This window comes from Equus quagga, chromosome 9, assembly GCF_021613505.1.
Source record: "Equus quagga isolate Etosha38 chromosome 9, UCLA_HA_Equagga_1.0, whole genome shotgun sequence".
NCBI lineage: Eukaryota > Metazoa > Chordata > Mammalia > Perissodactyla > Equidae > Equus > Equus quagga.
In genome coordinates, this window is record NC_060275.1 from 43,313,299 (window position 1) to 43,326,049 (window position 12,751).

Here is a 12,751-nt window from a genome sequence, read left to right on the forward strand (position 1 = left end):
ATTGATCTGTGTGTCTGTGTTTGTGCCAGTACCATGCTCTTTTTTTTTTACTCTGGCTTTGTAGTATATTTTGAAATCAGGGAGTGTGATACCTCCAGCTTTGTTCTTTTTTTCTCAGGAATCCTTTGGCTATTTGGGGTCTTTTGTTGTTCCATACAAATTTTAGGATTCTTTATTCTATTTCTGTGAAAAATGTTGGAACTTTGATAGGGATTGCATTGAATCTATAGATTACTTTAGGAAGTAGGGCCATTTTAACTATGTTAATTCTTCCAATACAAGAACATGGAAAATCTTTCCATTTCTTTGTGTCTTCTTTCATTTCTTTCAACAATGTTTTATAGTTTTCGGTGAACAGATCTTTCACCTCTTTGGTTAAGTTTATTCCTAGGTATTTTATTCTTTTTGTTGCAGTCGTAAATGGGATTGTATTCTTAATTTATCTTTCTGCTACTTCATTGTTAGTGTATAGAAACACAACTGAATTTTGTACATTGATTCTGTATCCTGCGTATTGACTGTATTCATTTATTATTTCTAAAAGTTTTTTAGTGGATTCTTTAGGGTTTTCTATATATAAAATCATGACATCTGCAAAGAGTGATGGTTTTTCTTCTTTTCCAATGTGGATCCCTTTTATTTCTTTTTCTTGCTTGATTGCTCTGGCTAGGACTTCCAATACGATGTTCAATAAGAATGGTGAAAGTGGGCATCCTTGTCTAGTTCCTGTTCTTAGAGGGATAGCTTTCAATTTTTCTCCATTGGGAATGATATTTACTGTGGGTTTGTCATATATGGCCTTTATTATGTTGAGGTATTTTCCTTCTATACTGATTTTATTTAGAGTTTTTATCATAAATGGATGCTGTATCATCTGAAATGCTTACTCTGCATCTATTGAGATGATCATGTGATTTTTATTCTTCATTTTGCTAATGTGGTGTATCACGTTGACAGATTTGCAGATGTTGAACCATCCTTGCATCCCTGGAATGAAACCCGCTTGATCATGATGTGTGGTCTCTTAATGTATTGTTGTATTTGATTTGCTAGTATTTTGTTGAGGATTTTTGCATCGACGTTCATCAGTGATATTGGCCTGTAATTTTCTTTTTTTGTGCTGTCCTTATCTGGTTTGGGTATCAGGATAATGTTGGCTTCATAGAATGAGTTAGGCAGCCTCCCCTCCTCTTTAATTTTTTGGAAGAGTTTGAGAAGGATAGGTATTAAGTCTTCTTTGAATGTTTGGTAGAATTCACCAGGGAAGCCATCTGGTCCTGGACTTTTATTTTTTGGGAGGTTTGTGATTGCTGTTTTGATGTCCTTACTAGTAATTGGTCTATTCAAATTCTCTACTTCTTCTTGGCCTAGTTTTGGAAGGTTGTATGTTTCTAAGAACTTATCCATTTCTTCTGGATTATCCAATTTGTTGGCTTATAGCTTTTCATAGTATTCTCTTATTATCTGTTGTATTTCTGAGGTGTCCATTATAATTTCTCCTCTTTCATTTCTGATGTTATTTATTTGGGCCTTCTCTCTTTTTTTCTTGGTGAGTCTAGCTAAGGGTTTGTCAATTTTGTTTATCTTTTCAAAGAGCAGCTCTTGGTTTCATTAATTTTTTCTATTGTTTTTTTAGTCTCTATTTCATTTATTTCTGCTCTGATTTTTATTATTTCCTTCCTTCTGCTGATTTTGGGCTGTTTGTTGTTCTTTTTCCAGTACCTTTAGATGCACTTTTAGATTGTCTATTTGGTATTTTTCTTGTTTGTTGAGGTAGGCCTGAATTGCTATAAACTTCCCTCTTAGAACTGCTTTTGCTGTATCCCATAGATTTTGGCATGTTGTATTTTTATTTTCATTTGTCCCCAGGAATTTTTTCATTTCTCCTTTGATTTCTTCATTGACCCAATCATTGTTCAGTAGCATTTTGTTTAATCTCCACATTTTTGTGGTTTTTCTGGTTTTCTTCCTGTAGTTGACTTCTAGTTTCATACCTCTGTGGTCAGAAAAGATGCATAGTGTTATTTCAATCTTCTTAAATTTATTGAGAGTTGTTTTGTGGCCTAATATGTGATCAATCCTGGAGAATGTTCCATGGGCATTTGAAAAGAATGTGTATTCTGTGGTTTTTGAATGGAATCTTCTCTATATATCCAATAAGTCCATCTGGTCAAATGTGTCCTTTAAGGCCAATGTTTCCTTATTGATCTTCTGTTTTGATGATTTATCCATTGGTGTAAGTGAAGTGTTAAAGTCCCCTACTATTATTGTGTTACTGTCTATTTCTCCTTTGATGTCTGTTAATAATTGCTTTATATATTTAGGTGCGCCTATGTTGGATGCATAGATAATTACAAGTGTTATATTTCCTTGTTGGATTGTTTCCTTTATCATTGTGTAGTGCCCTTCTTTGTCTCTTGTTACAGTTTTTGTTTTAAAGTCTATTTTGGCTGATATAAGTATTGCTACACTTGTTTTCTTTTCTTTGCCATTTGCATGGAATATCTTTTTCCATACTTTCACTTTCAGTTTGTGAGTGTCTTTAGGTTTGAAGTGTATCTCTTGTATGCAGCATATATATGATTCTTGTTTTTTTATCCAACTGGCCACCCTCTGCTTTTTTTTGGACCATTTAGACCATTGACATTTGAAGTAGCTATTGATAAATGTGTATTTATTGCCATTTTGTTACTTTGTTTCTGAACATTTTAGTAATTCTGCTCTGTGCTTTCTTCTTCTCTTGCTCTCTTCCCATCTGGCTTGATGGCTTTCTTTAGTAATATGTTTAATTTCTTTTGTCTTACTTATTTGCATACTTATTACAGGTTTCTGATTTGTGATTACCATGAGGATCCTACATAATATTCTATGTATATAGCAGTCTATATTGAGTTGATAGACTCTTTAGCTTGACTTCTTTCTAAAAGCTCTACTTTTTCACTCCCCTTCTCCCACATTTTATGTTTTTGAAATCATATCTAATCTCTTGTTTTCTGTGTGTCTAGCCATTACCCTCTTATCATTGAAATAGGTAATTTTAGTACTTTTGTCTTTTAACCTTCATATTATCTTCACAGGTGGTTGATCTGCTACCTTTACTATATTTTTACCTCTACTAGTGATTACATTGCCTGTTTTGGGGGGGGGGGATTTCTTGATAATTTTTTATCCCTGTTTGTCGCCATTGCTTTCCCACTTAAATAAGTCCCTTCAGCATTTCTTGTAGAACTGGTTTCTTGGTGATAAACTCCTTTAATTTTTGCTTGTCTGGGAAGCTCTTTATCTCTCTTTCCATTCTGAATGACAACTTTGATGGATAGAGTATTCTTGGCTGTAGGTTTTTTCCTTTTAGCACTTTAAATATGTCATGCCATTCCTTTCTCACCTATAGGGTTTGGGGTGAGAAGTCCGCTGATAGCCTTATGGGCTTTCCTTTTTGTGTCACTTGTTCCCTTTCTCTTGCTGCTTTTAGGATTCTCTCTTTATCTTTAATTTTGGACATTTTAATTGTAATGTGTCTTGGTGTGGGCCTCTTTGGGCTTATCTTGTTTGGAGCTCTCTGTGCTTCCTGTACTTGGATGTCTGTTTCCTTCCTTAGGTTAGGAAAATTTTCAGCCATTATTTCTTCAGATAAATTTTCTACCCCTTTGGCTCTCTCTTCTCCTTCTGGGACACCTATAACATGAATGTTAACGTGCTTGTTATTGTCCCAGAGTTCCTTTAAACTGTTCTCATTTTGTCTAATTCTTTTTTCTTTTTTCTGTTCAGCTTGGGTGATTTCCTGTAGTCTTTCATCTAGCTCACTGATCTGTTCTTCTGCATCCTCTAACCTGCTATTGAGTCCCTCTAGTGAATTTTTCATTTCCAGTATTGTATTCTTCATTCTTATTTTTTATATTTTCCAGTTCTTTGTCAATGGCCTCACTGTGTTCATCCAGTCATCTCCCAATGTCTGTGAGCATCCTTATCAGTTTTCTTTTGAACTCTTTATCAGGTAGGTCACTTATTTCTGTTCTGTTTAGTCCTTTTTCTGGGATTTTGTCCTGTTCTCTTGCTTGGAATGTATTCCTTTGTCGTCTTATGCCTCTTTCTCTGTGCTTATATCTATGTATTAGGTGAGTCAGCTATGTCTCCTGATCTTGGAGAAGTGGGCTTATGTAAGAGATGCCTTTTGAGACCCAGAAGTATGCTTCCCTCTCGTCACCAGTCCAAATGATGCAGGAGTCACCCCTTTGTGGCTACTTGTGTCTTTCTGCTGTGGCAGGGTTGCTCTTAATGCAGGTACCCATGGAGTCTAGTCTTTCTTCCCTGGCCAGCTGTTTGTAAATCCAGTTTTGGGAGCATCAGCACCATTGGCTACGAGATCTAATAGCACATTTCTGTTGCAGTTTTCCTGTTAATTGGGCAGGTACCCAGTGTGGTTGGTTGCTAGGCTCAGGGGCTTACAGTTGCTATAGGCCTCAGGCCTACAATGCTCTTGTCAGTTCTCTTAGGAGTGCAGCTGGCCCTAGGCATGGGAACACTCAATTGTTTCAGGCTTTGGAAGGTGGGGCTGATCCTTTTTATGGCTATTTGTGAAGGACAGGTCTTCTGCTGCTGATAAGCCTCACCCTTCACAGGACCAAACACACCATCAACACAGTGCTGAACCATGCATACTTCCCAACTCCCTGGAGCATACCCCAACATGCCACTGCAGAGGACCCCACCTCTCCACTAATGCACCCCCCCACCCCAGTTCACCTGGTCCTCACACAGGCCCTGCCCCACAGAGGCAGACACACTTACCTCCCTGTAGAGGATCAAGACACCCAGTCATTGCAGGCTGACAAGTAGGCTGAGGGCTTGCTGCTAGGCAGGGCCAGTCTCTAGGCTGGGCTGCCTGCCCTGGTTGATGTGGATCAAATCTATGCTCTAGTGGGTGTTGCAGACCCCTGGGCTAACAGGCCAGGGGAAGAACTCCAATGGCATCTGCCAGGTTCCATGTCAGCATGCCTAGACCAGGTCACAACAATGGCCACCACCAATGTCTCAGTCACCAGAGAGGTCTCTCCTCTCACTGAGATGCACCCAGAGCCCACCAGGTGATTCTCTTTTCACCAAAGGACTGTCAGCCTTCTCTTTGGTGATTTTAGGTTGCTGAGATGGGTGAGTTTGTGAGTGGGCCCTTTAAGATCCAGGTCTTTTTGGCTTTCATCTGATTGCTTTTCTGGGGGTATCCCCACTGCGGCTAATAGCCAGTGAAGCCAGATAGTAAGACCCTCATCTCAATTGTGCTAAGTCTGAAGGATGCTTATAGCAGTATTGGCCCCTGCTCTGTACTTTTTTTTTTTTTGGTGAGTAAGATTGTGCCTGACTGAGCTAACATCTGTGCCAGTCTTCCTCTATTTTGTATGTGGGATGCCACCACTGCATGGCTTGATGAGCAGTGCATAGGTCTGCACCTGGGATGCAAAACAGCAAACCCTGGGCTGCAAAAGTGAAGCATGCGAACTTAACCACTATGGAACTGAGTGGCCCCAACAAAGTCACATTTTCAAGATTGCTTCCTTGGATCACCCTAAGACCATCTGTCTTAGGATGGATTCCTTTGGAAGCAAACTTTAAGATAGAGACTGGTAAGCATGAAGTTTGTTGTGGAGTACTCTAGGACACAATCCTTGAGGAAGTCAAGGAAACAGGGTTAGGCAGAGGGAGAAGTTGAACTGTAATGCATTAAACAAAGATCTCAGTCAATCCCATGGGAAGCTCTGAAGCTGGAATGACATTCAGTTGTCCTGGATTGTGGCAAAACACCTGACAATTTGTACTCCCAAGTCAACCAGTCATTGGATGCAAGCCTTTCTTGGGAGGGCCCACAACCTTGAGCAAGGCAGTTAGTTCCCTTTGGCTGAGGCCAATTCCCAGATAGAGGCTCAGCTGTGAGCCAGCAAAAGCTCACACTTCTGGCAGCTGGGATATGAGAGCCTTGGTACTGATGGGAGAAATCTAAGCAGAGCATATGCAGGTGTTTTTTGTTTTATATACCTCCAAAAGTTTAATATAAAACACATTTTATAATTTTCAAACTGAAGATTTTGGGGTTTGTAAAATTACCATTTTGGTTTCATAAATATTTTTTAAGGAAATTGACTGACTTCTATGTATTTTTGAGATATGAAAGCATAATATTAAAATTCACACCTTTCCTGAAAGTGTTAAGCATGCAAAATATTTACTCCAGATAGTTTTAAATGCTGTTCACAATTATTAAAACAATGAGATTTAAGTGAACCGAATTTGAAGTAATCAATGTATATAGACCAAAATTATGCGTCTCACACGCCTAGTGTAAATTACCATCACATGCATGGACTTTGCTTTCTACAGAATAATCTGAAATAAGTAATCCAACTAGATCAACCTTCTTTTTTATTTGTAACAATAGCTTCTTAAATGAGGACATCTAAAATGATGGTTTTGTTGTTTTTGTTGTGGTAGTTAAGTATAGTCATCAACAGGCCAAGAATATCAGGGTAATTGTAGAGTTCCCCTGACCTCCAAGGCTAGTTAATTTTCCTTTAAATGAAGGATTTAGACTAAACAGACTATAACTTATTTGGTGTTGTAAACTCTCCATCACTTACGTCTCTTGCATTCAAGGTTAATATCATTGGAGAAAATTGTCTGTGAGGCAGCACTTTCAGCACCGTAGCTCCTGGCATTTTACAGTCTCAAATGTAATAAGCTTGGGAACTGAAATTTATGAGTGCATACTGGTGGTGTGAGGAAAATGTGGACAAAAGGTGAGGGTCAACAAATACAAGGTTAGAAGCAGCAAATTAGCCTGAGGAACAAGCATCTAGTGTCTCTGTCTCTTTCCTTTCTTTCCCCTAACAGCTGCAACATGCTTTTCTATCAAATACCAGCCACAGTAACTTCCTCTATTGGTAAAAATACGTGTCAATATACAGGACTGATAACAGCATTTTTAGCAGTAGAATTAGATCAGATCTAGTTGAGGCAAGCATAGAGTTATTTTTCTTTTCTTTCTTTCCTTTAAAATGGATATGTTTCTACCAAGCTATTTTTACCGTGGTTTTTGGAAAGCCATAAATTTCTTTCTTAGAATTGTGAACTTATCTCCTTAATAAACCCATTAAGAAATGCTTAATCTATAAATCAAATATAATTAAAGTCAGCATCGGAAATTAGTATGACACAGAACTGGAGAATTTTTATCCCATCAACCAAGAATATGTATGCTTATGAAGTTTTAAATCTACTGAACCACATATAAGAGAGGATCAATAAATAGATGTTGCCTCATTGAATGTTTTCATACCACAGGACTGACGTAAAGTCATGTTTTATTCTTTAAGGAGTGAGATATTCCACAAAAGGAAATTTCCTGTAAACTGATGTTTATATCTTTGTGTGACAATTTTAACCTTATTTGATGATATTTCCAAAACAAACCCCTCTTTGATTAAGTAATAAATTAAATAGAATCCAATATTTTTACTAAATTGTTTTTCTTTAGCAAGCAATGTATTGACTTTGTGCTGTTATGCTTTTGGAGCAAATGTGCCTCCTTTATGCAATAAGGACCCTCTCTGTAGGTTTTTGCCTCCCTCCACCTCTGCTCTCCCTTTCCATGCAAATAGCTTGCCCAAGGCTATATAATTTGCAAATAGTAGAGTTCAGGAGTTGGCATTGAATTCCAAACTCTTGTTTTTAAACACTTTGCATCCCAGAGGCCAAGAACAATTAAGCTTTCTATATGTGGTCCTAGAGAGTTATCTATACTGTTACAACTAAAGTTTTTATTAACAGATAAAACAATTGTATTTCTCTGTACTACAAATCCAGATGCACCAGAAACAAACTAAAAGAAACTTGTCTAAATTATTATAATTATAATCAACAACTTTTTTTTATTGGATTCTATGAGTCTACCCTTCATTCTGTGCTCCATAGTGCAGCCAAAGTAAATAAATTGCTTATGACTAAAATCCTTTTAGTAACTTCCCATTGCTCTTGCAAGACAGTCCAAGGTCTTCAACTCATTTACAGAGTTCTGCATGATGGGGTTCAGACTTCCTCTGCAGTCCTACCAAAACTATGACCCTCTTTCTTGTCTCAGGAATTTCATACATACTATTCTCTCTTTCTGGAAGAGTTTCAACCTCCTCCCCGCTCACTACCATCCTCCTGCTTTCCCACTTCACCAAACGATGTCTACTCTTTCTAAGGCCTTGGCCCATTGTTTAGGCGGCTTCTCTGATCACTCCCCTTTTCCAATCATCTTAAGTTACCTTTCATATGATCTCTTAATGGGCTCTCTACCTCACTTTTGAAGTAAATATCAAAATTTCTCAATACAGGCATAATTAATTTTAGCTTCTTTTCTCCACTAAACTTTAAGCTCCAAAGAAAGACTCAAGCCTATATTATTCTCATTTTTCTTCCAGTGTAGTAAAATGCTTGGCACATTGTTCATACTCCATAATATTAACCTAATGAAAAGATAAATGATTTGATAAGTTCTGTAGTATTATTTCTTGAATGTAATCCTCAGACCTGCATTGTGGTTAGTCTTTTGAGATCTGGAGTCACATCACCCGCGTTTTAACCCAACCTCAATCACTCACTAGCTGTGTTTAGGTAAAACACTAGACAAGTTGCTTAACTTCTCTGCTTCAGTTTTCTCATGAGTAAAACTGAAATAATAGTAGTTCTTATCTCATGAAGTTATTGCAAGAATCAATTAATTAATATATATCATGGGCCACAGAAGGACATTTTGGTCAATGATGGGGTGCATATATGATGGTGGTCCCATAAGATTAGTACCATATAGCCTAGGTATGTAGTAGTCTATACCATCTAGGTTTGTGTAAGTACACTCTATGACGTTTTCACAATGACAAAATCGCCTAAAGACACAGAACGTCTCTTCATCATTAAGCAACAAGTGACTAATGCTATTAGAATAGTACCTGGCACAGGGTAAGCACACAAAAATATTAATTATTAATATCAGAATCCTTCTATGTATATGGATAGTTTGTTATACAATATTCATATTCCTGATAATATTTTGTAATATTTATAATATTTATGTCTTAATTTTAATTAGTTATATTACTCTAAATGCACCCATACTTGACAGTTGTAAAAAGTAGAATCTTTACTAATTAAGAATTAAAATACAATTTCTGATAATACAGCTCTCCCAAGTGAAATTATAAGTTGTCAAGGAAATAGTATAAAGTTTTATTCATTGTTTCCCCAGAGCCTAGCATTTTGCAAAGCTGGTCTTCAGGTTTGAAGTTATGAATCAGTGGCTGATGCCAGTTTTTCTGACAACAAAATGATGGAATGTAAAACCAAAGTGAGCAACAGAAACATATTTAACAGGGACATACAAAAGTTCAGGCAGTTAGTAAAAATAAGAAAGGTTTGTTGCTATATACGGAAGCCAAAAAGTCAAGGAATTAAGGAATCACAAAGTATGAGAATGAACAAAAATTCAGAGCAAACGGGGAAGGTACAGGGTGAATGTTGGAGACAAGCTGCTGTTGTTTACCTGGAAAGGTTTGTTTTCTTTTCTTGTTTGTATACAGGCTGTATTTATAGAGACCCATTTGAAACCTGAATAAAGGGGGAAAGTAGAGCTCTCTTTACAAATGAATATTAATTAAAATTTAAGACAAATAATCCATTGAGAATACATCTATATGATTCGAAAATAATTACATAATGGATGTTGCAATGAAAAATAAAATTCAAGTCTGTTTCTCAGAAATGACCTAAGCAGCTGAAATAATGACATATGTACATTTTCTAAATAACTTGCTGCAACCAGAGTTCTGCCTGATCTAAACTTTTTGAAAGCACACTAATCTGGTTTACTCATTGCAAATTGGGGAAAATTAAGGCAAACAGAGAGTCTACAGTCCTTCTCCTAACAGTACTTCAATAGATTATTTTAATATGGCATTTTTGTTAGGACAAAAATGTCTGAGCTGAGCAGGACTAAGAACACATTATGGAAATAGCTGTGCACATCTTACTTTCAGGTTGTCGATGCCACAAGCAGAACCTAGACAAAAATCAATATATATCATAGTGGGCAGGCATTATGTTCACTCTGACATACATCGGAGAGATAAGAGCCATGAGGAGGAAGGTTGATATACTAAGGGTACACTGGAGAACAAGAAATAAGAGTTTGAAAGTAGGGAATTTAGCCAAGGAAGTGACAGAAATGAAGTAAGTAGTTGTTAATATCATTCAAATAATTCACTTCATTGGCCTCTGTCTTATTCAGTGATATTTTTACTTGCTTAGGAAAATTTGTTCTTTCTTTAATGGCCAGAACTTGATTTGAGCCTAATAACAATTGGTGTGGTGTATAAAAATAAAATCAGTAAATTATAAACAATTCACATATTCATTACATTTTAAGCCATATGCAATTTCTGTGTGCTTGTCTATAATTAACTACCACTCAGTTCTTTCCCCCACCCCAGGAAGATTAGCCCTGAGCTAACATCTGTCAATCCTCCTCCTTTTGCTGAGGAAGACTGGCTCTGAGCTAACATCCATGCCCATCTTCCTCTACTTTATATGTGGAATGCCTACCACAGCATGGCTTGCCAAGCGGTGCCATGTCCGCACCCAAGATTCGAACCGGGGAACCCCGGGTCATCAAGGTGGAACGTGCGCACTTACCTGCTGCACCACCAGGCCAGCCCCCAAACTATCACTCAGTTCTTAATAGACTGCTACCAAAGCTCCTAATTAGAGCAGAATACTATTTCTCTTTGACTCCCCAAGGAACTCGTCCTCTTCTTCTAGGGTATCTTTAAAATTCGTGTTATTTTTATTTGTGATTCTGGGTTTCTTCCTGAAAATAAAGCCCAGTCACTGTTCACGGGACTCCATTTTTTTCTGGCTATAATGGCTCCAAAGCAGCCCAGAAAGCACTGTGCTTCCAGCAACCTGGAATAATTTAGCTAATTGTTTTTGTGTAAATCTATACATTTTAGTAACTTCAGAATGTGGAACGTTTGTGAATGAGCTTATGCTAGAGTAGAATCTCACTAGTTTGGATAATGGGAACAAAAAAGAAAAAAGTCTCCAAGACTGAGTAAAGCTTCTGTGACTCAATTGAACAACTGTTAATGGAATGCCTACTTTTCATTCTTGCCTTTCACTGATCCTATGGAGATTTTTGAGCTGAATCCTGGTAAAAATTGTTCTTTTAACCTTTTCAAACCCTTCATATGGGGGTTATAAGATGATTTTAGCTTGTGCAAGCATAAAATGGATGAAGAGGCCAGAACTCTTATTTATGTACAATTTGTATTTGAACAACGACAGCCCCACTTAGAAACTGTTCCAAGTCAAATTTAGGGCAAATAACAATGGCAAAGTTAGAGGATATTGAAAAGTTTTCACAATATACATGATAAATTGAAGATGTAGGCTTGTAAGTGCTTTCTCTGACTGTGAGAGAACCTCAGCCTGCTTCAAATTGCTGGGAATAAATTATGCTCTTTGTATAATTTATTATATATTGAATAAATTTATTATATATAACATGTTAGGGGAAAGTAGCTAAACAAATAAATGCAATTACAAATGGGAATGTGGCATTTTCATAGTGAGGCAAGATTAGGTAAAGACTTTATCTGGGATCTAAATTGTTTACAGTGGTTTTCCCCCAAACCAGTGATTAGGATTAGTGTTTTGATGTTCTGTTTTAGAATTATTATAATTTATTCTAATACAGTTTATTATAAACTGGCCAGACAGAGAAGGCATAAGAGGATATCCATTCTTATTCCAGCACAGAAACTCTATTAAAAACCCTTTAATGCTGAGCTGTCAAAGATTTCCTAAGATTAGAGGGTTGGAATCCTTTATTTCTGAAAAGAACACTGAGAGAGGCTAAAGAAACCCTGTACCCTGTGTTCTGGCAGATAAGTGGTTTGTATAGATACTTATGTAAGAATGAATAAAAAGCGCATAAGATCTATTTAAATAGCTCAGATTAAAAAGAAGAAAAGAATCTGAAAGTTAAGAATAGAAGGAAAATCCTAGGGAAAATGAGTAAATTTAAATTAAATTTAAGCAATTCAAGCATTTATCTGAAATAGATTTGTAATCAAACTGAGCAGTCTTTTCCATAAAGAAACCTATGGAAGAAAGCTTCTCATATTTTGAAGAGAAAATGTTTGGGTTGGTCTTAACTCATCTTGGCTCCGAATTCCTCTCCTGTGAAATGAGAGGTTGGACTAGATGGCATCTAAGATTTAGGCCTAAAATTCTAAAGATTATATGATCATCAGTCAAGGAGACTTTATAAAATGGATATTAAGTAAATTATTCAAAGGAAATTAAAGAAGCAGATAAAAAGGGACCACATCAAAGTAAGACTGTCCAAAATTCAGGTAAAAGGATTTTAAACAGAACATCAAAACACTAATCCTAATCACTGGTTTGGGGGAAAGCCACTGTAAACAATTTAGATCCCAGATAAAGTCTTTACCTAATCTTGCCTCACTATGAAAACGCCACATTCCCATTTGTAATTGCATTTATTTGTTTAGCTACTTTCCCCTAAATGTTTACTTGAGGATTTGCTTTCTACTTGTCATTTGAATAATGCTTATTGTTGTGGCCTGTAGGTGCTTTCCAATGTAAGCAGACAGATATTAAAATGAACAATTCGCCTAGATATGTGATCTCAGCTAGTTCG